Source organism: Equus asinus, chromosome 3 (assembly GCF_041296235.1).
Source record: "Equus asinus isolate D_3611 breed Donkey chromosome 3, EquAss-T2T_v2, whole genome shotgun sequence".
Classification (NCBI taxonomy): domain Eukaryota; kingdom Metazoa; phylum Chordata; class Mammalia; order Perissodactyla; family Equidae; genus Equus; species Equus asinus.
In genome coordinates this window covers 68935384-68961953 of record NC_091792.1, presented here as the reverse complement: position 1 = coordinate 68961953, position 26570 = coordinate 68935384, and the positions used below count along the sequence as shown (strand labels likewise).

Here is a 26570-nt window from a genome sequence, read left to right as displayed (position 1 = left end):
GAAGGATGGTATGGAGACACAGCTTGGGTGGGTGGGGAAACCGAGCCGGCTTGTGACGGGTCCCAGAGAGGGCAGGCTTGGGTGGAGACAAGGGAAGGGTTGAGGGGGCGGGGCAGGGGCAGCACAAGCTGAAGTCTGCCGGGGAGGCAGCTGCAAAGGAGGCAGTTGTGCAGACAGGCAGCGTGGGCTGAGGACACAAGCGAAAGGCTGGGAAAGAGGCTCAGCAGGGCAGGCCTGCCTGCTTCCTCATTCTCTGATCTCTTTATTCCTTCTGCTTCCCCTCGGGTCTGGGCCTTGGGTCTAGCACAGTGCATGCAGCCAATCGCTGAAGTGTTTCCCTGAGCCAAGCTCAGGAGAGCTGGGAGAGGGGCAGGACACGGCCCTGTCCTCAGGAGGAACGCACCAGCTGGGGGCCACACGGAGCACTTAGAGAATGGCTGTTGCTGCGGGGAGCCCATCAGGACAGCTGTGGCCGCGGTTTCCTGGGCTCCCGGAAGGAGCGAGCCCTAAGAGCCAGGTGGGGTTTATTTTAGATTGGGGAGGATGTGCTCTTGGGCGGGATCCCTCTAGGTTGTGAGAACTACCTGAGCCAGGGCCCAGGTGGGCTTGGCCTGGGGTGGAACAGGGGCAGGGAGGAGAGTGGGGACCCTCGGGGGAGAGGCAGGCCTCTGAAGGAGATGGGCAGGGCACATTTGGCAGGATCTCCCGGTAAAAACAAGAAAAAGGCAGGTAAGTTCATTTGCTGGCTCCCAGCCTGCCCTGCCTTCCTCACCCTGCCAGGTTCCCTCCTCACTCACGCTGCACAGCATTCCTGTCACCCCCAGAGCTGGGGGCGGTGACCGGGGTGCGGGGAAATGTTGTGAATGGCAGAGCTACTCTGAGTCCCAGCTTTCCTCTTGCGAGGGGGAGAGAATCCAACCATGAGGCACTTTCCTGGTGCTGAGGATAGCCTCGTAGGAGGCTGAGGGGTCCAGTTGGATGGGCAAGGCTGGGGAGGCTGCAGGCGTGTGGGAGGAGGGTTTTCACTTTCTGGCTTTGCCAGACCCTACAAGAGGAATTACAGCCTGGCTGTCTCATTCCCAGGGCCATCACCACATTCCGAGTCCTCCCATCACCCATCCCCTTCTAACTCAGGGTGGGGCAGTCTCCCCAGAAAAGGGAACAGAGTCCCACAGTGGAGGACCCCTCGGACAGCAGCACTCCCAGGACAGCAACCACCACTGTTCCCTTCCTCTCTCTGGTTGCCTCTAGCCTCTGGAATGGGGTGGGGGCTGCCTCCCGCACCCCTGTTGCTGAGTGCTTTCTGAAGCTGGGCTCTCCTGCTTGTCCTGAGCTCGTCTGAGCTCTGTAGTGTGTCCATCTCACACAGCTCAGTGCTGAGAAGGTGATGAGTGACCTTACTCCTCCGACCCAATGACCCCCAACCATCCTGGGACAGCCAAATCGGTAAGCTGGGATCCTGCTGTCTCTAGGACGTCTTCTTTAGGGGCAGTTTTGGGGGCACGTAGGTGCATGCGTGCAGGAGGGCAGGCACAGCACGAATGTGGACGGGTCCCTTGGCCTCCTCCAGTCCTCACCTGGTACCCTGCACATAGGAATGGCTCCACCCAAGTGACTTCTCCCTGCCTTCCTGTTGTCCCCATTTCCCTCTCCTGTGCTCCTGGGAGGAGAAAGAGGCGTCTGCTGATGGAGCTGGGCTGGGGCCAGCCTTTCTACTGAGATGAACAGGCCTGAGTGGAGATCTTCCCAGCAAGCCTCTTAGAGAAGGTTCTGGAAGTCCTTTCTTGTCCGTGTGCTGGGCATGGAGAGGGGTTCCCAGCCTTCTCTCCCGGATCTGCTGAGGCCGTCTGGAGGGTGCCTTTTTGGGGAAAGGAAGTCCTTGGCCCCTCATTGGCACCCCTCTGCAGTGGGGACTCTGAGAACTTGTCACCTTGTTGAAGGCTGTCCTCAGAGGTGTGAGGAACTCCAATTAAGCATCCAGCCGGTCTGCCTGTGTGGGGAGCCTGGGGTGGGGGAGGCAGCCTTGCAGTGGCATGGTGACTAATCTCACAGCACCAATTATGAGCCTCTGGGGAGGAGGTGGTGGGAAGGTGGGTGGGGGAGGCGGGGGCAGTGGGGATTGAGGTTTCCTCACCAACTCAGCTGTCTGGCTCCCTGTGTGGGTCCTGCAGGCCAGAGGAGAGTTTGAGAGCCCAAGAAAAGAAACCCACAGGGACCCAGACTCCAGGCACAGGAGAACCCTTCACCTCTGTGGGGTCCAAGGTGCCCCATATTTGGACTCACTGAATGTTTTCTGAGGAGCTTGGATGTCCCAGGAACTCATTCTCCCTACAACCCTGAGGTCGCTGCTCTTGGCCTCAATGTACAGATAGAGAATCCGAGGTGCAGAGAGGTGAGTGACTTGCCAGAGGTCACCTAGCTAAAAGGTGATCAGACCGGATGCATTTATGTCTCTGACTCCAAGACCGGTGTGCTTTTTATGGCGTCTCAGAGGCACTGGGTCAAGAGCTTTAAGGGTCTTAGATGATCTAGTGCACCAGCCACAAGTGCCCCCACCCCCGCTATATGGCAGATTGAAAAACCCAGGCTGCACGCTGCCCCGCTGCCTCCCCACTGAGAGGAAGAGTTCTTCGGGAGGCCGGCGGTCTCTCCACGGGGAACGCTTGTGCACTCAGCAAATACCTGTCCATCACTTATTGCAGGTTTAGCACTGTGCTTAGCACTGGGAAGGGCAAGGAAGGACCACTCTCCCAGAGGAGAGATTCAGTTGAAATTCAACAGGAAATGGAAGAGGCGCTGAGGATCAGAAGAAAACCTTCAGTAGGTGTTGCTGGGCTTGGGAGAAGGTGGCTTTGAACCAAGTCTAGGGCCTGAGCCCAGCGTGGGGCGGGACGGAGCAGGACCTGCCAGTGGGCAGTGGGCGGGGAGGGCAGCAAGGGATGGAGGCCACCACAGCCTCTGCCGAGTGGTCTCTGCTCCTCTCCTTGGCCTCTGCAGCGGAGTCAACCCCGTGCTCCAGAGGCATGGAAAGTCTGTCCTGACGACTCAGGGGACGCTTTTAAGGGTCTATCTAGGATGAGTGCTGGGGACAGTGCTTAAAAAGGAACAAAGCTTTCCAATCCCTCAGACTTCTGGGAAAACAGTAGGTTTCAGGTCTTGGTCCCCTCATGATGTTTCTCTCCATAGTTTGGGCTGTTAAAGTATAAGCTTACAGAAGGTGATTAGCTGTTTTTATTTTCCTAGGAGGACAAATGAGAGGAAACAGGGCTTAAAGTACAGCCCAGGGGCTTTTGATTGGATGTGCAAACCCTCCTGAGAGAGAAGACGGCACAGTAGTCTGCTGGGCGCAGTGGAAAGTGGGGTGTCTTCCCAGGTGTCCTGTGGCAGGTGATGGGTTACAGTCTCCTTCCTCACTCAGGCCTAGTCACTTTCACTGGTGACAGAGGCCCTTGTTTCCCAGGCCCTTTCTATAACTTTTTGAGGCCCAGAGTAGCTCCTGCCTTGAAATCCGTTTGTCAGGAGCAACCGGGTCCTCTTCCCTCCCCAAGGATGCACAGTCGGGAGGCTGCAGGAGCCACAGGTGTTCGTGTCTCTGCCTATGCCACATCTCCTTGATGCTTTGAGGTCTACTGCTCTGCTGGCTGCTCTCAAGAGGATGCCCTTTAGGCAGCCAGAGGTAGAGTCCTGGGAAGTGGGAGAATCCCTGGGGTGGGAATTATGAGGCTGAAGGCATAACTCACCCTAGCACAACTCACCAGGCAGATAAGGTGCCTGGATCAGCGGCCCTTCCCAGCTGGAAGAATGTGGACAGTGATGGCCTGACTGCTCACTTCCTGAGTGAGTCTAATGACCAGCCTCAGACATTCCCTTCCATAAAAGGACCGGAGGGTTTCTAGGGTTCCTCTGGATAAGGGGAAAGGAAACTAACACGTGTTGAGTGCTTGCCATGTGTCAACCCTGTGCCTGGAACCCCAATAGCCTGTGGCGTAGACGTTATCTCCCATCCACAGCAAGGGAACTGGCTCAAAGATGTTCGGTAACTTGCCCAAGCTCACAGTTGGCAACCAGCTGTATCGGGGGTCAAATCTGGAACTCGTTGTCTTTGGAGTGGAACAGCCCCCCCATTCTGGGATGGCAAATGACCCTTTGTCCCCTGTCGGGCTGACCCTGGGGGGCCCTATTCTGAGCAGAGGTCCCAGAACCATTGCAAGTTGTCCCCTTTGGGACAGGGAAGGCATCCCCTCTTCTGTGCCCTGCCCACCCCATCTGGTTGCCCTTGGCAGTGAGAGTCCTGCTGGGGCTGGGGGCCTGCCCCTCCTCCAGGTCCTGTGGATGGAGGAGTAGGGAGTTCCGGGGAGAAGGGGAGCAGGGGGCGGGGGCAGCTGGTGGAAACTCCCGAGGCAGCAGGATCCGGGCTGGGAGTGGGGCGGAGGGACATGGGGGTGGGTTCCAGGCTTTTCCCCACACTTCCTCAGGGATCACTTTACATAACCAGGGCTGCTTAGTCACCGCTTTTTACTTTTTTTTTGGAAACAATTTTCTCAGCATCACAGCTCCCGTCTCCATCCCTTACTAGTCACCGGTGCTAGGGAAGTCCCTTTTCTTCTGTTCCCTAGGCAACCCAGCACATTTGCCTTTCAAATGATCCAAGGCCTGGGCGGGGGTAGGAGTTCCCTCCCCCTGTACCCGGGCCTCCCACACAGCCACTCCCCGCCTCAGTTGGCGCTGTCATGTGGCCCAGCCACCGCCTGGGGGGGGGGGGGGAAATCTGGGAGACCGAATGCCCTCCCTGGCGTCAGCCTCTTTTCTGGACCTTGAGCCCCGGCTCAGGCTCAGGGCTCCCGGCTCACGTCTGGAGGGGCCCATGTAGGACTTCAGACATGGCAGGCTCTCCTTACTCCTCCTCTAAGTGGGAGGTGGCAGAGCTGGGGCTATCTCAGCCATGCCCAGGAAACCTGGGGCTGGAACTAGCCACGCTGCCACCACACCCCACAGACAGGGCCTGCCTGCTGGGTCCCCTCCTTGCTCTTAATGTCTTCTGGTGGGCGAGGATGGGGAGAGGGGAGGATCTGGGATGATGTCTTCCTCTCAGTCCCTCTCTGGCTCCCTTGTGTTTGCCCATGTCAACCTTGACTGGATGGTGATGCCCAACTGCCTGTGAACAGACTTGGGGTGGGAGTGGGGGTGAGGTGGGGAGGTCTCTTGGGGTGGGTGCTGGAGACACTGGGCAGAGGACCCAGAGACCTAGGCCTGAGCTGCCCTCGCATATTTCCCTTTCAAGGGTCCTGACGACACGAGGCATATGATCAGTGGGTTTGATACCACGAATGATGGGTGATACTGTGGGCTCTAAAAAGAGGGTGGCACAAAATCACAGAGCATGTAGGAACCCGTCAGTCATTCATTCAACATGTATGTGCCGAGCGCTCCCTACGTGCTAAGCATTGTGCAGGCCCCTGAGAAACCGTGGGCTGCCCAAACCACCCATGAGAGTTTTAGAGCACTTCTATCTTTAGGCAGGGTCCGTGGACCACATATAGAAAATCTTATCTGGGCACATTGGAGTTCTCATTAGGAGAAAAGTCTCTTAGAATGTTTTCTTCAAGCAGGAGTTCTTAATCCGGGATTCATGAACAGGCTTCCAGGGGGTCTGTAAATGACCAGGAATTGCAAAATTGGATGTGTTCGTGTATGCTTGCACGTGTATTTCTTTGGGGAGAGGCCCATGACTTTCATCAGACCGGGGCCTGTGGTCCTGCCGAGGAACCGGACTCTCCCTGTGGTCAGAGGCTGGCCCAGCTTTGGAAGCAGCCTGTCCCAAGGTGCACCTGAGAGGGAGAGCCCACCATGCAACACATCGCGGGTCAGTGTCGCAGTGTCTGTAACCTAGTCATTAGCTTCCCAGGGTCTGGTTCTTACCTCTTCCAGGGTCATGGGGGAGACCCCCAGGCCTCCCCAGCCTTCCTGCTCAGACCCCAGGTCCTACCTCAGCCAGAGGGCACTGAACAGGCTCTTGATTCACCAATAGGCACACCTGGCCTTGCTGCCCAGCAGGGCTCACTCAAGTTTGGGTCCCAGGGCGTGGGCTGGCTCTCCTGCCTCTCTGGGGAATGGCTGGGCGACCCGGGGCTTCTCAGGGCTCTGTCTCCCCTGTAACAACCTCACTCTGATTTCCTTTCTATATTTAGATCTTTTCTCAGTCCTTTCTTAACAGTAAGCAAACGATGCCTAGCAATCTGCTTTGTGCTTTCGATCCTCTTTCCCTCTGAGGAGAGCCGGCTGTGGCCATCCAGTTGGGAGGGGCAGCAGTCTGGAGAGGCACGCCTCCTGGGGCCTCTGTGTGGTCCGCTTTCTCTGGCCTTGGCCCCTGCGAGGCTTCCTCACTAGACGATAGAGCCAGGGGCTGTCCTGGAGGGACTCACGAGGGGCCAGGCCTCAGAGAGTGGCTGCCGTGCTGCTCCCCCCGGCTCTTGAGGCTTTCTTGTGGCTGGTGGTCAGATGTCCAGGCCTGTGAGCTTTGGGTGGAGTCAGATTTCAGGACTCCCCCAGGGTCATGTGCTCCATGAGATCCCAGAGGAGAGATCAGGACAGTGGGGTGAGTAGCACCCACTTAACACACCTGTTGTTCCAGTGCTTCCTGTGCCCCAGGAGTAGAGAGGCCCAGAGCCATCTCACTGCTGAGTGGCCTTGGGAAGGCTACGTAACCTGGGCCCCAGGAGGCCAAGGATACCTCAGCTCTGGGCTGCTGTGAGGCTTACAGAGACGGCGCGTGTTAAGTGCCCCGCCTGGACCCTGCATGCAGTCGGCGCTCCATCTTTGTTGGTTTTCCCATCACCGGCACCCCAACTACCAAACTGAGTACCCAGTGATATGTAAGGGGAGAGGGTTCCGGAGAGGCCTGAAGGAACATGGGACAGAAGGCTTCATGAAAGACGGGGTGCTGGTAGATGAAGAACGGCAACAAGAAGCAGCCCACACACTTGGAGAGAGGGCAGGAGAGAGCACCAGGACCTGCAGCAAGGGACGGAGGGCAGCTCTCTGCGGTTGTTTCTAAGATTTGTCATCAATGCCTTGTTCTTAAGGAAACTGAGGCAGTGGGGTGGCCGGGACAGGCCTCCAAGCCTTGTATTCTGGCCCTGCTGCCAGCCACTGGACGTGACCCTGTCACCAGCCTCCCGTCCTGGGAGGCGTGCCATGCTTGGGTGCTGGCAGCCAGGAGCCTGATTTAGCGTAGCCTCGTTAGGAGAAGCTAATTAACAAACCTGCATTTAAATAAGCAGCCACCCGGGTGTTTGTAACCACTGCCTTATTGAATTGTGACAAGTTATTAGCCCTTGCATGTTAAATGAAACAGAAGCATCCGGGAAAAGCCCCTAAATCCAGCCTGCATGAAGCAGATTCCTGCCGAGAACACGACGGTAGCGAGAACAGCTCCCTCGCCGCCTTGGGGAGAACTCCAGGCCTCCCTTCCTGGGAGGTTACATAATCCTCTGTCAATAGGGGTGACACCAGCAGAGAGGCAGGGAGCGGGAGGGGAGGACCATCAGAGAGGCCCTCAGCTCCATCGGGGGCTCCGCCACCTTTGTGGGTGCTAGAGACACAGCCTGGGCAAGGGGGCTGACACGGGCCAAGCAGTGCCCACCCTGGGCCACAAACAGGCCCTGCGGGCTCATGCGAATGACCTGCAGCTGGGCCCACTCCCTCAGGGCCCCAGTGTGCCCAGAAGACTTTGTCACCCCATTTGGCTCTGCTTTTGGACGACAGAACAACCCGGCATGGACCATGGGGGCCCGGCCCCCCCATGGTGTCAGCTGTACTCGGAGGGTCTCTCTGCATTTCCTTCAAACTGTGGGAAGAGATGAGCAAGGGCCAGCTTCAGTGGTGTCTTGATCTCTCTATTTTTTTGAGAAAAAAGCCATTGGCCCTCAAGTGTCCACTAGCAAGGACGCCAGGCCTTACGCAATGGAGCTGGGAGCTGCTGCAGCTCACCTTATAGTGTCTGTCCTGGGGCACCTGTGGGCGCCTGGCCTAAATCTCTCCTTGGCACCTCCTGCCCAATGCCCAAGACAGAACCAGGGGGAATGCCACATGTCTGGGATGGGGTAAGACTATAAAAGGCAAGGATGTGGAGGGGAAGTGAGATGATGCCAGTTAGGGAGGCAGGGCGGGTCAATGGTGCTCAAGACTCACGTGGGCCTAGCTTGGTCACTTGTTAGCGGTGTAACCTGAAAAATGAGTCTAGCCTGCTCCCTCCTTTAAAATGGGAACAATAGCCACCCCTATACAGGGTCTTGTGAGGAGCCAATCAGATAACGTCTACCAATTCTGCCTGGCATCTGGTAGGTCATTACAGAACGCTAGCAGAGGAGGCAGTGACAGCACCGACAGGCAGATGTGGAGCGGGGTTTCCTGGGCTCGTTGCTGCTTGATGCTGGTCCTGGCGCTGCGTTTAGATTTTGGCTCTGTTCCTTACTGGTGACGTGGCCCTGGGTAAGGTGACTCACTTCCCTGACCCATCTCCCTCATCCGTTGGACAGTGCCTGTGCTCGTCCACAGCGCTGGGGTGAGGATGGCACGAGGTCACGTGTGTTTACAAAGCGCCCAGGCGGACTAGGAAGCCATACATCCCAGCCCCCTTCCCTTGTCTCTCCTACCCACTTCCTCCATCTTTCTGTCTGCCAGCGAAAGAGCCGTTCACTCTGGCGGGTTCTGGGGTCGTGATAGCAGGGAAAGCGTGCTCAGATACAGTACAGCATTCTGGGGCGTGTTTTCCTTAGAATTAGGGTGGGACCTATGAGGAGAGGCTAGATATATTTCTGGACTTTGAAAACCCCTCTGTTTGTGGTTTTTAAAAAGTTGCCACAGTGGCTCAAGAGGGCAGAGAGGAAACAATCTCTTTCTCTTCAGTCCTTCGAGCAGTCAGACCGTCAACCGACTCATCCACGGTTGTTGGTCAGAGCTCACACTCCCTGCGAAGCTCTGTGGCCGTGGGAGAGAGCTGAAGGACATAGTGGATGCCCGATGCCTGGGCAGTCATGTGAATGGAGAGGGCTGGTCCCCTCTAATTCAGGGGTTTCCTCCAGGAGCTGCCCAGGTGCCTGTCTCGGCAGGAGGTGGGCTTCGCTCAGGTGGGGGAGGCGCTGTGTCCTAGAGGGGCGGAGTACGGCGAGTGGAGTTCAAGAGCCGGCTCTGTTTTCAGATGACTCGGTTAGTCTGCATGCCGAGTCTGTACTGGGGGTGTTGTCAGAAGGGCAAGAATTACACAGGGTCTTAAACTCTCAAAGGATCTTTCCTGGTGGACGTTCTCCACGTCTGGGAATTGGCAGGCGTGGAAGAAGAGACACCAGCATTTTGCCAGGTCACTTTTGTTTCCATAGTGCTCACATCCTCTCCTTTCAGTCAAAAATTTCCTTTGTACAGATTCCCAGCTGGCTAGTGATGGCAGAGAGAAAAGAGGCATAATGACAATATTCACTCTTCTCTGCCACTGCTGTTCAGTCAACAAACACATACTGGGGATAAAGAGGATTAACCACGGCCTCTGCCCTCAGGTACTTGAGTCTAGTTGGGGAGTTGAAGAAATCAAATCTGCTACTACTACTACTTCTGCTACTGCTTGTGCTGTGTTCGGGTGGCAGATGGAGGGGTGTGTGGGCCACGGTCGGTTCCCAGAGGGGAGGGCTCAGCACTGCCTGGAGGCAGGGAGGCGCAGGAAGGTCTCGTGAAGGGTGAGACGTTTGAGCTCTGACTTAAGAGACGGTCTAGGCAGGCCAGGGGCGCCGGGGAGGGCCTGGGAAGGGAAGAGCTTAGCTAAGGATCTGCTCCGGAGGAGCTCAGGAAGTCTGTTATTGCTGGGTGCGCATGGGAACCATGTGGGGACTGGCGAGAAACAAGGCTGGAGAGGGGGCTGGGCGGGTCGGGGGGGGGGGCCCCACAGGCCACAGCAGGTGTGTGGATTTAACTCTGTGTGGGAAGCAGGTGAGGGGTTAAGTAGGGGGTGGTCAGATGAGCACAGTCACTCTGGGGAAGGGTCTCCAGCGCTGGGCTGGAGGACAGGCTGCGGAGCACGGAGCCTGGGCACAGGTGACAGTTAGGAAGCTACTGTCTTGCCCCAGACCAGAGCTGGGTGAGGGCCTGCAAAAGACAGGGTGGGCTCCAGAGACCCAGGAGGCACAAGGCAGTGGCTGGGACGGGAGAGTGGGAGAAGGGGGCGAAGGGAAGCTTCAGGGTGAGTTGCGGTCTCAGCCTGGGGTGGCTGTGATGCCGCGGGGGAGGAGGAGCAGGGGGAGGGGCCGGGTGGAGCAGGGGAGACAGGTTTCATTTGGAATGAAGCGAGGATAGGCTTGCAGAGCATCCAGAGAGACATCCAGGTGACAGGCACCCAGGTGTGGAGCTCAGTAATAGGCAATGGGGTGTGCTGGAAGCCATGGGAAAGGATGGGCTCCTCCTGGGAAAGCCCAATGGGAAAGGGATGCTGGGAGAACCCGGGACGCCAGGAGAAAAATCACAATAGCCAAAGAAGCGAGTTTCAAAATGGGAGATGTCATTAACGGTCACAGAGATGGCCCTGGGATGAGAACTGACAAGTCTCCATCAGATGTGGCAGGGAGAGGGCCACAGGAGGAGCAGTTTCAGTGGAGGACGGACGAACAGGAAGTGGAGAAGGAGAAACCGCGCGTGCAGCCTGCTCCGAGAAGCAGCGTGGCTGGAAAAGGCAGATGAGAGGAGAGGTGGCTGTGGCTGGCGTGCGGGTGGGGGCCCTGGGAGCCTCCATGTCCTGGCAGTGGGGACTGAGGTGGTGGGGGTGGGGGCCCTGGGAGCCTCCATGTCCTGGCAGTGGGGACTGAGGTGGTGGGGGTGGGGGCCCTGGGAGTCTCTGTGTCCTGGCAGTGGGGACTGAGGTGGTGGGGGTGGGGCACAAACAGCATCTGGTGCTTCCCAGCTGTGTTCAAAGTCTCACAATGGCTGTGGGGAGAGCCCAGGACACACGTCTAGTTCCACACTTCCCGGGCCTCAGTGTCTCACCTGGAACACGACATTGCTAAGTCTCCTTTCAGCTGTAAAATTTGATTGTCCTGATGGTTATTCATATGCTATTGGTTGGATTCTAAACTGATAGAAATTCTAAATTCTGGGTGGCATTCTAGTAATATCTACCAAGAAGTCCTGGAATGTGTGAAACCTTTGACCTCTGAGAATTTCTTCCAAGAAAGTCACTACAGATGTCAATGAAGGGTGGGTGTTTACAACTTTGTTCATTGCAGCACTGGTAATAATATAAAAAAATGGATACAACCTAATGTCCAATAGTGAAGGACTGGCTGAGTAAATTATAGTACATCCATATGGTAAACTACTTCTGCACTGAAAATCATGGTTTGGAAGAATATGTGTTGACATGGGAAAATGTTAATGATATATTGCTAAGTAAAAAAGCAGGCTATGTTACAGAATGTACAGTATGATACATTCATTTTTAAAATTTTTCATTAGGACACAGACCAAATCTTTAATTAATGTCATTTTTTTCTTCTCTTGGCAAGCAAGTAGAGTATTATCTGGAATAATGTAACTAAAAAATGAAACAGAAAGACAGAGTTATACACTAAGTGTGTTTATGTGAATTTTTAAGTCATTAGGATGGAAAGTAGGCTGCCACTGAGTCAAGGAAGTGGAGAGATTCTGGAATTACAGAATTTTAGAGGTGGCATTTCATTCACCCTAGAGATCCTGGGGCCCAACTCCTCACTCCCCAGATGAAGACGTTCAAGCTCAGTGGGAAGTCTATGCCAGTTACTAGTGGAGACGGGGCTGGGAGCCAGGCCTAGAGCAACCTCCAGTTTACGCCAGCATGTGGCCCCTCCAGAGAGACCCAGGTGGCATTTACAAGGTGACCGCACTCCTTGGAACCCCGAGGTGGGGCTGCGGGTGCTGCCCTGCCCTTTGTACCTGGGGGGCTGTGCCGCTCAGGGCTACTCTGGGGTTGCAGGACTGTCCCTAGGCCAGCACAGCCCTGCATTGCCACTGACCTGCCTCTGGGGAGATGGCTGCAAATGCCCTGTGGTCCATGCTCATGCAGTAAGACTGCACCCTCTTTCTTATGCAGGAGCTGGCCTCTTCTCTGGCCCTGTGGCCAGCTGCCCACCACGGCCTCTATCATCTCTTGCCTGGACTTCTGCAGTAGCCTCCTAACAGGTCTCCCTGCTCCTACCGGTCACCCAAAGCGTCCAGAGGGCTTCTGCTAAAACCCACGTCAAACCCTCTCCTCTGCTCCATGCCCTAGTGCCTCCAGATACACAGAGCACGCCTGAGCCCGTACCAGGCCTTGCCTCATCTGAGCCCTTCACTTCCCCGACCTCCACCCCCTGCCTACAATTCCTCATTCGCCCCCCACTTCCCCCGGAGCCGCACAAGCCTCCTAGCATTTCCTCAGACACAGCAGGCGAGTCCCTGCCCCGGGGTTCTTACACCGTCTGGGCCCTCTCCGTGAAGGGCTATCCTCCCACGTTTCTGCTCCCTCACCTCCTCCAAGTCTTCATTTGAATCTTGCCTTCTCAATGAGCCCTCCCTGAGCACAGTTCTAATCCTGCAAGCTGCGTCTCCCCATCACCCTGCGATCCTGCTCCGCATTCCGCCCGCCCCCCTGCCCCGTACTCCTCAAGCCTTCTGATACGCCAGATTGTTTCCTTCTTTTTGGTGCTTATCCTTGCTTGCTTGTCTCCCTCCTCCAGAAAGTAAGCTCCATGTGGGGAGAGATCTTTATTTTGTGCACTGATGCATCCAAAGTGCCTAGGATAGAGGGGCACAGTGTAGCCACTCAAAAAGTGTTTGTTGAATGAAGGCAGAAAATGAGTAAGAGTTAAGAACTTAGAAACATTTCCCCTACGAGGAAAACGTTCGGGGGAAATTTAAGATAGCTCTCAGGGAGAGGCAACGTGGTGTTTAGGGGTAAGAATTGTGGCTTAAATCTAGATGAAAGTTTACCCACCCCACACCCTCATCTCTAACTCTTAGCCGCAGAGCCACAGCTTGATTCTGTGATTCCGTATACACAGAATCCTCCCTCTGCTGACCTTCCACCTAGCCTTCAGCTGTGCGGGCTGTTTGACGACTCATGCGTTCATTCATTTGCTCCCTCACTCATCCGTTTATTCCTCACATATGCCAGTGCAGAGCCAGAAGCAGTCTTGCCCTGAGGGAGGTCAGAGTCCAGTAGGGCAGCAGAGGCCGCAGAACTGACTGCCCCGTGAGGGCGGCCCCTTCATAAGGGACGGATACAGGAGCGGGAGAGGCTGAGGTCGAGGAGGGAGCCTCCATAAGTCATGGGGAGTTTGATCAGGCGTGTAAATTAAAGTATGGGCGGGGTCAGAGAGAGAAGGGGAAGGAAGACATGCCGGCAAGCGCACTTGGCAAAGGCTTAGCAGTGGGAAGAACACCAGGAATATTTTGGGGCTGCCGCGGCTGGGTGCAATGGTAGGCTCATGTGGGGTTGAGGGGGATATAAAGCTGGGCTGGGTCCTGACCTTGCAGGGTCTTGTGGCTCTTTGAAGGCTTCGTTTTCTAGTTCCGAATTTGTACATTTTACAGGCTTCTGGAGAAACAGAGAGTTGGCTCTTTTCTCAGCAAACAGACGGGGTTTAATTGCTGTTACTGTCAGTGTAGTTGCAAATATCATATAAAAAGGGTTTTTTGGCTAATTGTTTTTAGAATAAAAATTCAAGAACTATGTATAGATATTATGCATCCAGGGTACTTTAAAGATCAAACTGTTTACATTACCCTTAAATACAGTCTTTAGCATGAGGCGCTGGGATCTGTGAGTGACTGGGACATGCAATGATCCCCCATGGCTTAAGAGGCTGGAACAATACGACAGCAGTAACTTTTTCCCAGGGTGGGGGGTGAGGTGGGGGTACAGCCAGTGCCCTGTGAGTGGCCTGAGGCCCGGAAGAGTAGACAGCTCGAGGGGCAGTGTCACGGGCCTCATTAACCTGCACTGCTGCTTCCTGCAGACAGCCCACCGCCCCACTGTGCGCACACACAGAGAAAGCTGGAGTCCACGGGCGGCTGGGGGTGCTGGGGGTGGCAGAGGAAGGGGCTGCACTGCTCGTGGGCTCCCGGAGAGCCTCAGGCTCTGGGGCAGGAGGAGGCTGGAGGCAGCCAGGTGCAGGTGGGGCTCAGCACCTCTCACGCTGTCTCCTCCCCTCACCTTCTTCCCGCAGCCCACATGGATGGAGAGGGTTTTTGAGCCACACAAATAAAGCAAATGCATATCTAGTCATCATCCTCCTGTCTTCACGCTCAAGCCTCTCTCAAATCTTAATTTGAGAGTTTTTAGAAAGGCAAATTTATCTGTGAAACCATCCAAATTCTATTTTATTGGAATCCTATTCTCAAAGAATGTAACTGACTCTTGAGAAAGCTGTGGGCTTCTCCATTTGATATTTTCCCAAACTATGTGCGTGTGCGTGTGTGCACATGTGCGCATTTGTTTTAGGGTTCTCTACTTGTCTTATGTACAAACACATAATGCATATTCACAAGGCAGCTACAGAAGTGTGTGTGTGTGTGTGTATTCATCACATGTATGTGTAATACAGCACAGACTCCTGTAAGCCAATATTTGAGTTATCATATTTAATGTATTCAACAAACATTTAATTAGCATTTCCTATTCATTAAACACTGTCCCAGCTCTGGGGGTAAAGCCTCTGCCTTAGGGGTGAACACCGAAACCCCAGGAAGTCTTAATCCAGGGTTCCCAATGAACCTTGCGGAGGGCTGTGTCGACCACCAAGGGAGCTAGGCGGACAGGTCAATAGATCAGTGTCCCCCTAGTACAGGAGAGACAGCCATTTGGGTGACACGGCAGCATTGGAGTTCCCTGCCCTAGGTGACGTCCCCAGGCCCTGGGGTTGCAGGGCCATGCCCCAGTGGAATACTTCTAGGTGCTTTTGAGGTGGAGATGAAAGAGCTGGGGTGGGGACTGGCATAATCTATCTATGTTTCCAGGTGTTTTTCAACATCTTCCTCCTCCAGGAAGCCTTCCCTACTCATCCTAGGCATAACCGTCTCCCTCTTACAAGCTTCTCCTACTGTCTGTGCAACTTATGAGACCCTTAACATGTCCTGCTTTATGTTGATAAGTACGATTTTTGTTCTGAGCTTATATTGCTCTTTCAAAGAACACTCAGGAAATTTCTACTCAGTGCCTGCCCCTGTGCTTTGGGAGACACACAGATGAAGAACCCTGGTGCCTGTAAGGAACTCCCAGCCCAGTAGGGGGCCAGGCGGGCAAACCTGTACTGACGAGTGCTGGGTGTAGAACAGAGGTGTGCATAGGGTGCTATGGGGGCAGGGCACTGGGGGGGTGGCGCAGGTGGCTCTCAGGCCTCCACCGCGGAGGTGATGCTTAGAAGCTCCCCAAAGAAACCACAGACTTGTTGGAACGGATTCCCTTTATATTATCTTTATATATTCTCTGTATAGCTGTGATGATCATATTGCCTGGCAATTTAATTTTTTAAATAGCTTTTAAAAGTCTGATTATAAAACTATATACATTATAGAAAATTTGGAAAAAAAGCTAAGGCCAAAAAATGAATATAAAATCACTCCCAACTCTACTGCCCAGACCTAACTGCTCTAACTGTTTTCATGCAGATGCTTCCCAGTTTTTTCCCCACGCTTATTTTCCAGTGCAACAAAAATGGGTTGTGCTCTATAGAATTATTATTTGCTTTTTCTTTTCACATAACAATATAGCAAGAGTATTTTACTGATGTCCTTTCATATTCCTCTTCAGTCATTTTAATGACTGCATAATATTCCATAGACCATAATTTATTTGCTAATCATCTCTTGTTGGACAAATAGTTTCTAATTTTTCACTATTTTAAGCAACACTGTGGTGAATAGTCTTGTAGATAAATTGCTGTTCACATCCATTATAATTTCCTTAGTATAAATTTCTAAATGGAGATAGTTGGGTCAAAAGCTACATACGGCAGTAGGCCCAGAGGTGCAGCGGTTAAGTGCGCATGTTCTGCTTCTCGGTGGCCCGGGGTTCACCAGTTCGGATCCCAGGCGCAGACATGGCACTGCTTGGCACACCATGCTGTGGTAGGCGTCCCGCGTATAAAGTAGAGGAAGATGGGCACGGATGTTAGCTCAGGGCAAGGCTTCCTCAGCAAAAAGAGGAGGACTGGCAGTAGTTAGCTCAGGGCTAAACTTCCTCAAAAAAAAAAAAAAAAAGCTGCATACCTTTTAAAGGTGTTTGACGTTTGTTACATTCTGCCAAATAACCCTGCAAAAGGTTTTTTTAACAACTTACACTCCCGTCAGCACTATATGGCAGGATGCTGGATGTTATTATTATTATGATGATTTTTTAAGAAACAAACCCAGACATTGTCGCTTTAACGGCTGCGGGCAGCGTGGGTCGCGGAGGGGAAGGTGCTTTCTTGTTTTGTCTGCCTTTCTGACCAGCAGGGTAGATTTGCCTTCTTCATATGTTTCTCCTGTATTTCTTTTTAAAGAATCTCCTGTTCGCGTCCTTCGCCCACTCTTCTATTTATTGACACAGGAGCGACACCAGCTAGCGCTTCCTGACTGCCTGCTCTGTGCCGGGCAGTGTCCCAAGCGCCTTACAGGATCCACGGAAACGTGAAAGCTACGGGAGCTCCAATCGGTCAGTCATTTCACTCCTGCCTTTGCAAATATGTGTTCAAAGTTCTTTTCCTGTGCTGAGATCAGAGAAATATTAATGTATATTTTCTTTTGGCTCTTATATGGTTTAATTTTAAATTTGATTTTTAACATTTAAATATTTAATCCATTTAGAATTTATCTTGATTATGGTATGAGAAAGAGTTTCAACATTATTTTTTTCCCAAATGATTAGCCAGTCATCCCCAGATGATTTATGGAATAATCAATCTTTTCTCTTCAGATTTGAAATGACTCCTTTATCCTATGCTGAGTCTTTTAATCTGTTTTAGATCTTTCTCTTCTGTTTCAATGATATGTCTGTGTATTATCTCACCAGTACTATACTTTTTAATGTAGTTTTATAACGTATTAATATCTAGAAGAAATCTTAAGTTCCAATAAAAGTCATTTTGTCAAGTTTTAATAAAAATCTCTTTCTTATCAACAAGGAATATGGGAGAAAATTAATTTGGGAAATATCAACTTATGAACTTATGATATCTCTCCATATATTAAAGTTTTTCATATTTTTCGTGAAAGTTTTTTAATTGAAAGTCTTCACATTTATTATGTAGTTTATTTATCAATATTTTACACTGTTTATTAGTATAAAATATAAATGGATTTACCATATTTTTGAACCAAAAATCAATATACTCATTGATAAGATTTTTTAGTGTTTCTAAGTGTCAAAGACATTCTAGGAGGTGTAGTTTGTATGCTGACACGTGGGAATTTCTGAGCATTTCTATAGTTAAGAGGACAAGATGGGAATATTTAAAAATGGAAGAGAATTGTCAAATCCCAGAGGTGTGGCCTCCGGGCCAACGCGCCAGGGCAGGGCCTGCACCACGGATGGCACTCAAGATTTACGAATGGCTCCACACCAGCATGTCGTCAGACACTTAGAGTCAAGGGGTGGCAAACCCAAAGGAAGGGTTGGAAGCAGTGACTCAAGTTGGCTCTTTCACCTACAGATTCACCCAGTCCCCTTGGCACTCCTCAAATGGTACACGTGTGTGTATGAGTGGCTCATTTCCGCGTTGAGTTTTGCGTCTCTTGAGGGCAGGAGTTTGATCCTCCCCGTTTAGAGCCCCCACAGTGCCCAGCAGAGCACTGAACTCAGAAGGGTGCTCGATAAATCGGAGCTGAGTTGAACGGAATTGTCTCCTGCCATTATAATTGGGCAGTTTGGTCAATAACAGGCAGCTGCAGAGGCTTCCTCTGGGCGGTGCTCTGCACTGGCTCTGTGGAGAGGACACGCCGGGCCCAAAAGAAGGAAGACTTGCCACACACCAAGGACCAGCTCTGCAGAGAATGTCAGCACCCCAGATGGTCAGAGCTGAACGGGGCCTAGGGGACCATGCAGGCTAACTCTCCATTTCACCTGGGAGGGCACCAAGGCCCGCGGGGGTGACTGACGCAACTCAAAGTCAGTGAACAAGCTGGCAGGAGGCAGTGTCATCTGAAGGCGATGTGGTCGGCTTTAGGTAGCATTTGGAAATTGGGGAGGCTTTGATTTGGGAGAGCAGAAGGGAGAGGATACTTAAGGTAGGGGGATGGCAAAAGAAGAGGAGGGACGAGTAAGTCATCAGTTGTGAGCAGAAGTGGCAGTCGGCGGCAGGGGGTTAGTCGGCGGAGGGTTCGTGTCTACTGGAGGAGCCCGTTGGCAGACTGCTTCAGGGTCCGCACGGTCAGAAGGAGCAGGGGAAGAGAGTCTTGCTGTTGTCCATGAGTGGGACAATGCAGTGCATGGTGACAGCCTGGCCAGGAGATGAAAGCATGAAAGGCTAGGTGGTGAGGGAGAGTGCCCTGGCAGGGATGGTAGCTGGGTAGGGCTGATGCCGAGAAGGGCGGTGCTGTGGGTGGGGGGCCTGATGTGCACCAGGGCAGGGGGAGGGCGAGCAGTCTTCCCAAGGGGCTGGGACACTAGGGCAGGTGCCCCTGGACAAATAGGACAGGAGGCATGTGGAGTCCAGGCTACATCGTGTGGGAGGGACTAAGCGCTAAGTGGGAGGGCTGGGGGAGGGAGGGGTCGTGGAGTCACATGGAAGGCATATGCAACAAGGTGCATTTTGAGCAGAGTTTTTTAAAAAGAGCAGCTTTTGGAGAGACGGGGCTCCAGGTGCATTAATCATGTATTTTATTTTCCGTATTTTATGATGCTTTGACATCCTGAGGGCTTGCTAATTGTAGACAGACTGCCCCGCCCAGGGCTGGCTGATTCCTAGAGCTACAAACAACTCTCCTGTGAGCGCGCCTTTCCTACACAAACCAGCCAATGCAGAGGCCCCCACCCACCACCTACATGTAACTTCCCCACACCAAGCCAATAGTCCCTCGTCCTAATCCCCTCAGGGCCAGGGACCAGGCAGCTAGAGACCACCCCACAGCCCCAAGCACAGCGACATTATTCACAGTCTCCAGTCCTAAGATTGCTCAAACTGTGCACCCTGCTGGCCCGTTCCAGGGCCCAGGAAAGGCCTGAGGCGGTGCTTGCCCCTTGCTCCTCCCGCCTCCTGACCCACCTCGTGCTTCCCTGTGTGGCCTTGTGTGCTGTGGGGTGGCGTGACATGGCATGCTCCTTTCTCTTGGGAACTGTGACTAATAAAACTTCTTTCAATGGCATTGATCTCTCTGCGTCATCACTCAGTCACTTCTGTAAATTAAGTCCTGGTCCAACCAACCAAAGCACAAGGAAAGGGAGCAGCCAGCGTGTCCTGGGGCAGCTGGTGTACAGGAAGGAGTCGCGCTCTGGCTCTGGCGGAGACAGAGCTAGGCTCAGACGCCCTCCTTTCCTTCCACTCTCCCCTCCTGCCCCCTCTTCCCCATAACTCGCTTTCTTCACCGCCCAGTGCCCTCTGCTCTACTCTCCTCTGAGCGGCCCAGCCAGAATTCCAGTATTATTTACTGCCGCTTTGAGTTTGGGGCTTAAGCCAGTCTGTGACCTCTCCCCCAGGAAGCAGCGCCTTGAGCCTGGCCTTCTTACGGTGCTTTCCTGCTATTAAGGAATTTCAGGCGCCTCTCAAGCCAATGGGGAAGAGTTCGGGAGGGAAGGGCGGGTGGACCGAGAGAACTTTCCCGGAAACTCTACCATTGCAGTCCTCCGCGGGGGCCAGACGAAGCTCTCAGGATGGCAAAATTTGAGTGTGAGAGGGAGAGGAGGTGAGAGCTGAGTGGCCCAGGGTAAATGTCCCTATTCTCCTTCCCTGGAGCCTCGGTTAATCACCCAGTGACTGCCCCAGGCCCGCTAGGCACAGGCGGTGGGTGGCTTCTCTCATTCAGCGGGCTTAGGGCAGTGAACGGAAATTTGGGACCCCTCAATTCTGGTCCGCACTCTGCACCAATAAGCCGAGATGCCCTTGGGCCTCAGTTTCTTCACCTCTGGGATGGAGCAGTAGGACCACATCAATCTGAGTGCTCTTCCAGTTGTGGAGACCTAGAAATGCATGAAGCAGGGAGCAGTCCCTCAGCCCTGCTGCCAACCCCATCCCAACTTCAGGCCGTGTGGAGGCCCTTTATTGCTCATGGCAAAGGAAAATAGAGGTCCCTGTGCTGTGCCCTCCATGGCATAGTCCCTGGGCATGCTGCTCCATCTTGTCTCCTCCAGCAAACGGCACCTCAGGCTGCAGGGTGTACATGGTGGGGCCTCACGGAACTGCTCCTCAGAGCCCCTGGGATAAGGGTTCAGATTTACTCTCTGGAATTGGAGCCCAGCTCAGTTGGGTTAGTGTCCTGCCCAAGGCGGGGCTGCAGAGGGCAGCAGACATGCTTCTTGGAGCCAATATGCGCAACTCCCCGATCCTGTGGGAGAGTGCCAATTCTTATGTACCTTTCATAACGTAGGAACAGTCCAGAAATTGGCTGAATTTGCCTCAAGAGAGGCATATATGCCTCCTTTGCTTGGACTTCTCCTCCTTGCCCACCCCAGTCCTACCTGGCCTTCCAGGCCCCGCCCACCCCTCCTCTCCTGCCCCCTCCCTGCCCCCTCCCTCGGAGCTGCTGTCGCTCTTCTCTCTACCCAGCCCAGTACCTCCTAATGGTGGTCCTTAGTTTTAAAGTCTCCCCACTCCTCCCCAAATGATGGAACCTCTCTGAGGGCAGGCTCTTTGTCCTGACATCCCCGACACCTCCCCCAGGACTTAGCACGGCAGGTATGAGTGGAAACATGTATGAGGAGATAATTCTGGGGAAAGATTAACTCAGCTTTGGAAAATCTTTGTGAGATCACAGCTGTGCTTGAGAGGAGAGACCCCCTCCTCACCCCAGAAAGGAGGTCAGTCACCGAGGGCAGGCCTGGGGACACTCCACGTTTGCAGACATCATCTCATTCAAGTCTCACACCAGCCCTGCGAGCTGTGTGGTGTTTTTGCCTTTTACACACTGGCGCTCATGGAGGCGGGTCATTGGTTCAGGATCACAGAGCAGCCATATGGACCCAGGTCTGTCTGATGCCATTTTCCTGCTTCTATCACTGTGCGCACTGCCTCATGCAGCACAGGGCCCTGCCACTGGGGACGGGTCCTCAGGGAGGCACCTATTCCTGATGTGCAGGAGACACAGAGACCGGAGACAGCAGTGGGAGAAAGCTAAGGGTGGGGGCAGGGCTCTTGACCTCTGCTGCCTGGAGGCCAGTTCCCGAAGAGATGGAGGTTTCTTTTAGGGACATGGATATTTCTTAGGGAAAAGGCAGAGCATGAGCTCACTCCTTGGGAGACGGTTTTGTAAAAGCACATGCAGACATGCATCTACACACACGCATGCACACACACATATGCACAAACATGCACACACACACAGGCATCCACACCCAGAGCCGCCACAGCATGGCTCCCCAGCCACCGCGGCCCTCCCCCCACCAAACCCCGCTCTCCCTCCTACCCTATATGTGCAATCTTGCGAAAACTCCACCACTCTTAAGGTTAATAAGGCTCATTTGCTTAAGATAGCACCTGTTTCTATGGTGACTCCTGCCACCCAGAATCTGTTCATCAACTGAGACAAGAAAACAGTGACTTCCACCCTCTTTGAAAGGAAAAAGCTAATTCTTAGCCAAGGGCTTGACAGGCCAGCAGCCCAAGGAGCTCTGGGCATCTGTCCTTCCACCCTATGTAAGTCCCTCCCTGGGGACCCTCCCCCACACCCGAGCAGAATCCCAGATTCTTCCTGAGCACTCTGGACCGTGGTTTCCTCCTCCTCCTCTCTCTGGAAAGCAACAGAGCCCACTGCGGGGAGGGAGGTCGCTTTCTCCTGCCCCTTGGCCTCTGATGTCTCCACACCAACTGATTCTACCGTGCCTTTCTGAGGCTGGCAGGAGAAGGCCGGGAAGAACTTGGGCCTTCCTCCCCATCCTGCTGCCCCTACTCAAGGCCTGTTGCTCACCCTGGCATGCCTGGATTCCTGCAGCCACCCCCAGCATGCCTCCCGCCACGGGGCTGTCCTCCTCCAGTAGCCGCAGCAGGCTGCTGGCTGACTCTCCTAAACCAGGGCTGTCCAGGCCTCGCCCTGCCCACTGGCCCACTCTGGTCCTGAGGCCTGGGGCTGAGGTTTATGATGCCGACATGACACTAGTCCCAACTGCAGGTCGCAGCTCACTAGAGAAGTAGGTTCCAAGGCAGATGTTGCTAATAATAAAGCTCCAGTTGAGTGCTTTACCTTTCAGAATAAATGGGAGCAGCTTCCGCGCTCTCCTCCAACAATGCCACTCTCTCTGGCGGTCTGAAATGCTTTGTTGACTGGAGAGCAAGCGGGCAAGTGCCCAGGGAATTTCATGAAACATGGGAGCTTGTTTTATGTGTTTGGAGGCCCAGGGGAGTGTGTTCTGCATCTGAACAACATTTTGGGAGAAAGAAAGGTTAAGGACTGCCGCCTAGAAGAGCAAGGACGGACTCACAGATTCTCAGCTCTGGTCCTTATCACCCAAACCTACCTACCTGTCTCACGTTGCAGGTGAGAAAATGGAGACCCACAGAGGGGCAGACCCTGGAGCAGCATCACCCAGCTCACAAGTGACCTAGCGCGCTAGTCTTCTGAATCCTGGTCCCAAGCTCTTTCCAAAGGCTCACGTGGTCCCCTGCTAAATAGAACTGCCTCCTCACAGCCTCTAAAGCCCTCCATGCCCTGGCTTCTCAGCCTCTGTTTGCTCTCCTCCCAGTGTGTGCTCTGCTTTAGGCAGGCTGGTGTCGGGCTCACTTATCGAGGCCCGGCAGCAGAGAGCTGGAGGAAGAAGCTTACAGACGTGGCACCCAAGCTCTTGCCCGATCCCTGACAGAGGCTTCTTCTTGAACATCTCCAAAGACCACTCCCTCAGCCCCTCCTCAAGAGACACCCTTACAGCCCATGGATGTAAATGCCCCTCACGTGTCCTAAAGTCAGGCCTCCCCTCTCAGCCTCTCTTCTGACTGCCAGGCTCATTTCAATCTCCTACTTGAAATCTCCACTTGATACTTAAAGAACATGTCAGAATTAACATGTCTCAGACAGAACTTTAGATCCCACCTTGCACTCCAACCCGCCCATCTCCCAGTGTTCCCCATCTAAGTGAATGGCTCCAAATCAAGGAGTCATGCTTGGACCATCCTTCACCGTCCACGTGTAATCCATCGGCAAGTCCTGTCAGCTCTTAACCTCAAAATAGACCCCGAAATGTCCTCTCCATGTCCACTGCCCTCACCTTGGTGCAAGCACCCTCATCCCTCCCAAAGGAGCAAGGTGGCCTCTTGGGGCCACCCTGCTGCCATCCTACACAGCAGTCAGAGTGATCTTTTCAAAGCACAAAGCAGTTTTCATCCTCCTGTTTAAAGTCCTCCGAGAGACCATGTGCCGAGCTCCGTGCCCCGGGCCTGGGGACAATGCCCTCAACAGTACTTCTCAGTCTCAGATGTGCATTTTTTTCTTTCTTTCCTTTTTTTTTTTTTTATTGTGGTACGAGCACTTAAATGAGATCTCTGCCCTCTTACCGAATTTTCGAGGGTACACTATAGTATCGCTGTTGTACAGGAGATCTCGAGAACTTAACCACCTAGCATAACTGACACTACACCCTCTGAGCGGCAACTCCATTTCTCCCACCCCTAGATGCACATTTGCATCAACTGGGGAGTCTGAACAATAATGCTGCCTGGGCTCCACTCCCAGAGAGTCTGACTTAGCTGGTCTGGGTGCATGTCCCAGGGGATTCTGACCAGCAAGTGGTCCGGGTTAGGAACCTCTGTCCTCCATAGCCTCCCTCGCTGCCCTCACTGAGCTCGCCTCCCGGTCGCCTCCCCCTGATCACTCTGTTCCAGCTGCACTGGCCTCCTTTCTCTTCCTGGAACACACCTAGACTGTCCCTGTCCCAGGACCTTCGCTCCTGCTCTTCCCTCTGCCTAGATGCCCTTTCCTCCCTTGTTCACCTGGTGAATTTCTACTCTGCTCAGGGGTCACCTCCTCTGTGGAGCCTTCCCTCTTGCCCACCTTCTCTTCTCCCATGAGACTTAACTCCATTCCAACACTCCCCACTCTGTGCTGTAGTCATTGATTCACTTCTCTGATCCCCTCACCAGGCAGGGAACTCTTCCTTGGAAGGGATTTGACTTTGTAAACTTTTGATATTCAGGGCTTGAATGACACCCACTGCTAAGATGTGCTGAACACATGCAGAATGAGTGAATGAACAGAGATCTCTGACCAGTGCAGAAAAAGGGGAATTATAATCTTCAATGATGTAAAAGACTCTACTTCTATTGATGTGACCTAAGTTATATTAACTTTCTTAGCTGCTGCATTATAGCTTGACATTCTATTATTAGCTTAAAAATTAACTAAAACTCCTCTGATCTTTTCCCCTCCTGAACTCCTGCTATGCCAGATCTTCCCCATTCTGTACTTGTGCAATTGACTTGAAACCTAAATATAGAACTTTAGATTAATCCCTATTAAATTTAATTTTTTCAATGCAGGCCCATCCTTCCAATTTGCCAAAATTAACCACCTTGTGTCACCCATCATATTAGCAATTCCTTGAAACTTTGTTTGACTTACGAATTTGGTGGGCATGCTATCTGTAAAGATAGTAATAAGATGGGGGCCCATGCATGTCACCAGGTTGACACTAATTCACTAGTCTACACACTTCAGGAATGGTTTGTTAACAAGACACAAAGCCACCTAACATAATACTCATTGAAGCTGTATTTCTCCCCCCTGCTCACAAGGTCATCAGGATTGCCTTGGTCAATCAAGCTGTACTGTGCTTGCTTACAGCTTTCTCTCGGTCCATGGGACCAGTGCATTTATCGACAAAGAAATCTGAGTGGTCAGGTGTGACTTGTTTTCAGTGAACCTCTGTTGACTCCCAACGTTCACTGTTTTCTACGTTGTCTCAGGCCATCTACTTATTAAATTGTTAGTGAATTTTGATTCGGATCAAAATTTCACTCACCAGCCTCAATTTGGGAATTTACATTTTCCCAGAAATGACTTTGTGATTGTAAACCTAAGCCCTTTCTGGACCTTGAAGGTGTAATTCTGCAGATTGCAGAAAGGCTTTCTCAGGAGAGGGGACAGAGCAAGTAATGGTCCACGAGGCCTGAGATGCACAGGAGGTTTGAGACACCACAAGCAGTTCAGCAGGAACACCATGGGGCTGGCAGGTTAGGCAGGGCCAGACCCTCAAAGGCCTTGAATAAGGTGCTGACCACGTGGGACTCTGTCCTGATGGACTGAGGAGTCACCGAAGGGCTTCGACTAGGGAAGCAGCACAATCATATTTTTATTTTTGAAATATCATCCCAAGAAGGAAAGATAAACTTTTGTAAGGGGTAAGATTATAGGAGGGGGCCCAGTTAGTAGACTTTTGTGATAATAATCTAGAGAGAGGTGACAAAGGACTAAGTTAACTCAGCTATCTTGACTTTTAATTCTATGTTTATGATTCTTTTTCTACCCCATTCAAACATCTGATTTTTCGGTTATTCCATTCCCTTCCTGGAATTCAGTCTCTTGTATCTTCTGACTTTTCCAGGTCTGCTCACAATTCAAGACCTAGTGCAACTCCTGTCTCCACTGTGAGGTCATCAGAATGATGTCACTCCACCTGTCCGTCTATCCACCTACCCAACCACTATCCATCCATCCATTCATCTATCTATTCCTTCCTTCATTCTTTTATCCACTCATTCCTTCATGCCTTCATTTATTGATTCATTCAACATTTACTAAGGGCCTTCTAGGTTCTGGGGACTGTGCTAAATGCTGGGGATATAATAAGACCAACATACAATTCTGCTTCCCAGGAACTCATGGTCTAATTGGGAGAAGAGACTCATAAACAAACTCATGTGATGAGGGCGCTAATAGAGATTTGGCTGAGTGTGGTCGGAGCACAGGGCAGGACTGACTAACATGGTCCGTGGCCATCAGAGTGAGCCTGTCAGTGGGGGTGGCATTTGGGCTGAGCCTTGAAGGAGGAGTTGCCTCACCCTGTGGGGGAGGGTGCTCTGAACTCTCACAGCTCTTTGAGCCTAAAGAGTCCAGTTAGAGCTGCCGCTGTACCCTGTGAGTTCTCCTCTCTCTTTCCTGTACTTTGGCCTTGTCTTTCCAATTGGGTAGCAGAAAAAACACATTTTAAATTTATCGAACATTTATTTATCAAAAATCTCTATCTAGCTATTAATCAATCAATCCTCTATCCATTATTATTTTTTAATAGCCACACTGCTGAGCACACTGCAGGTAAAATCGTTGGTGCCAACACCTCCCTGTTAAGTCCGCTGCCTGAGGTCGCTTTTCCACTTAAGGTCTTTTAAGTGATAACCACGTGGGCAGCTCGTTCTCCTGGCCAGGCCCTGTCCTACCTCTTGAGAACGACATATGCTCCT

At 52.6% G+C, this 26570-nt stretch overlaps 1 protein-coding gene and 1 long non-coding RNA gene across 2 annotated transcripts in view; one reads left to right on the top strand and one right to left on the bottom strand.

Moving 5' to 3' along the window:
* Window positions 1–17132, top strand: part of LOC106847703 (uncharacterized) — a 72186-nt gene extending 55054 nt beyond the window's left edge. Inside the window, exon 6 of the long non-coding RNA XR_011502051.1 lies at window positions 16539–17132. This is a non-coding gene — a long non-coding RNA (uncharacterized lncRNA). The remainder of the gene's footprint in view (window positions 1–16538) is intronic.
* Window positions 1–26570, bottom strand: part of PEBP4 (phosphatidylethanolamine binding protein 4) — a 185135-nt gene that overhangs the window by 57677 nt on the left and 100888 nt on the right.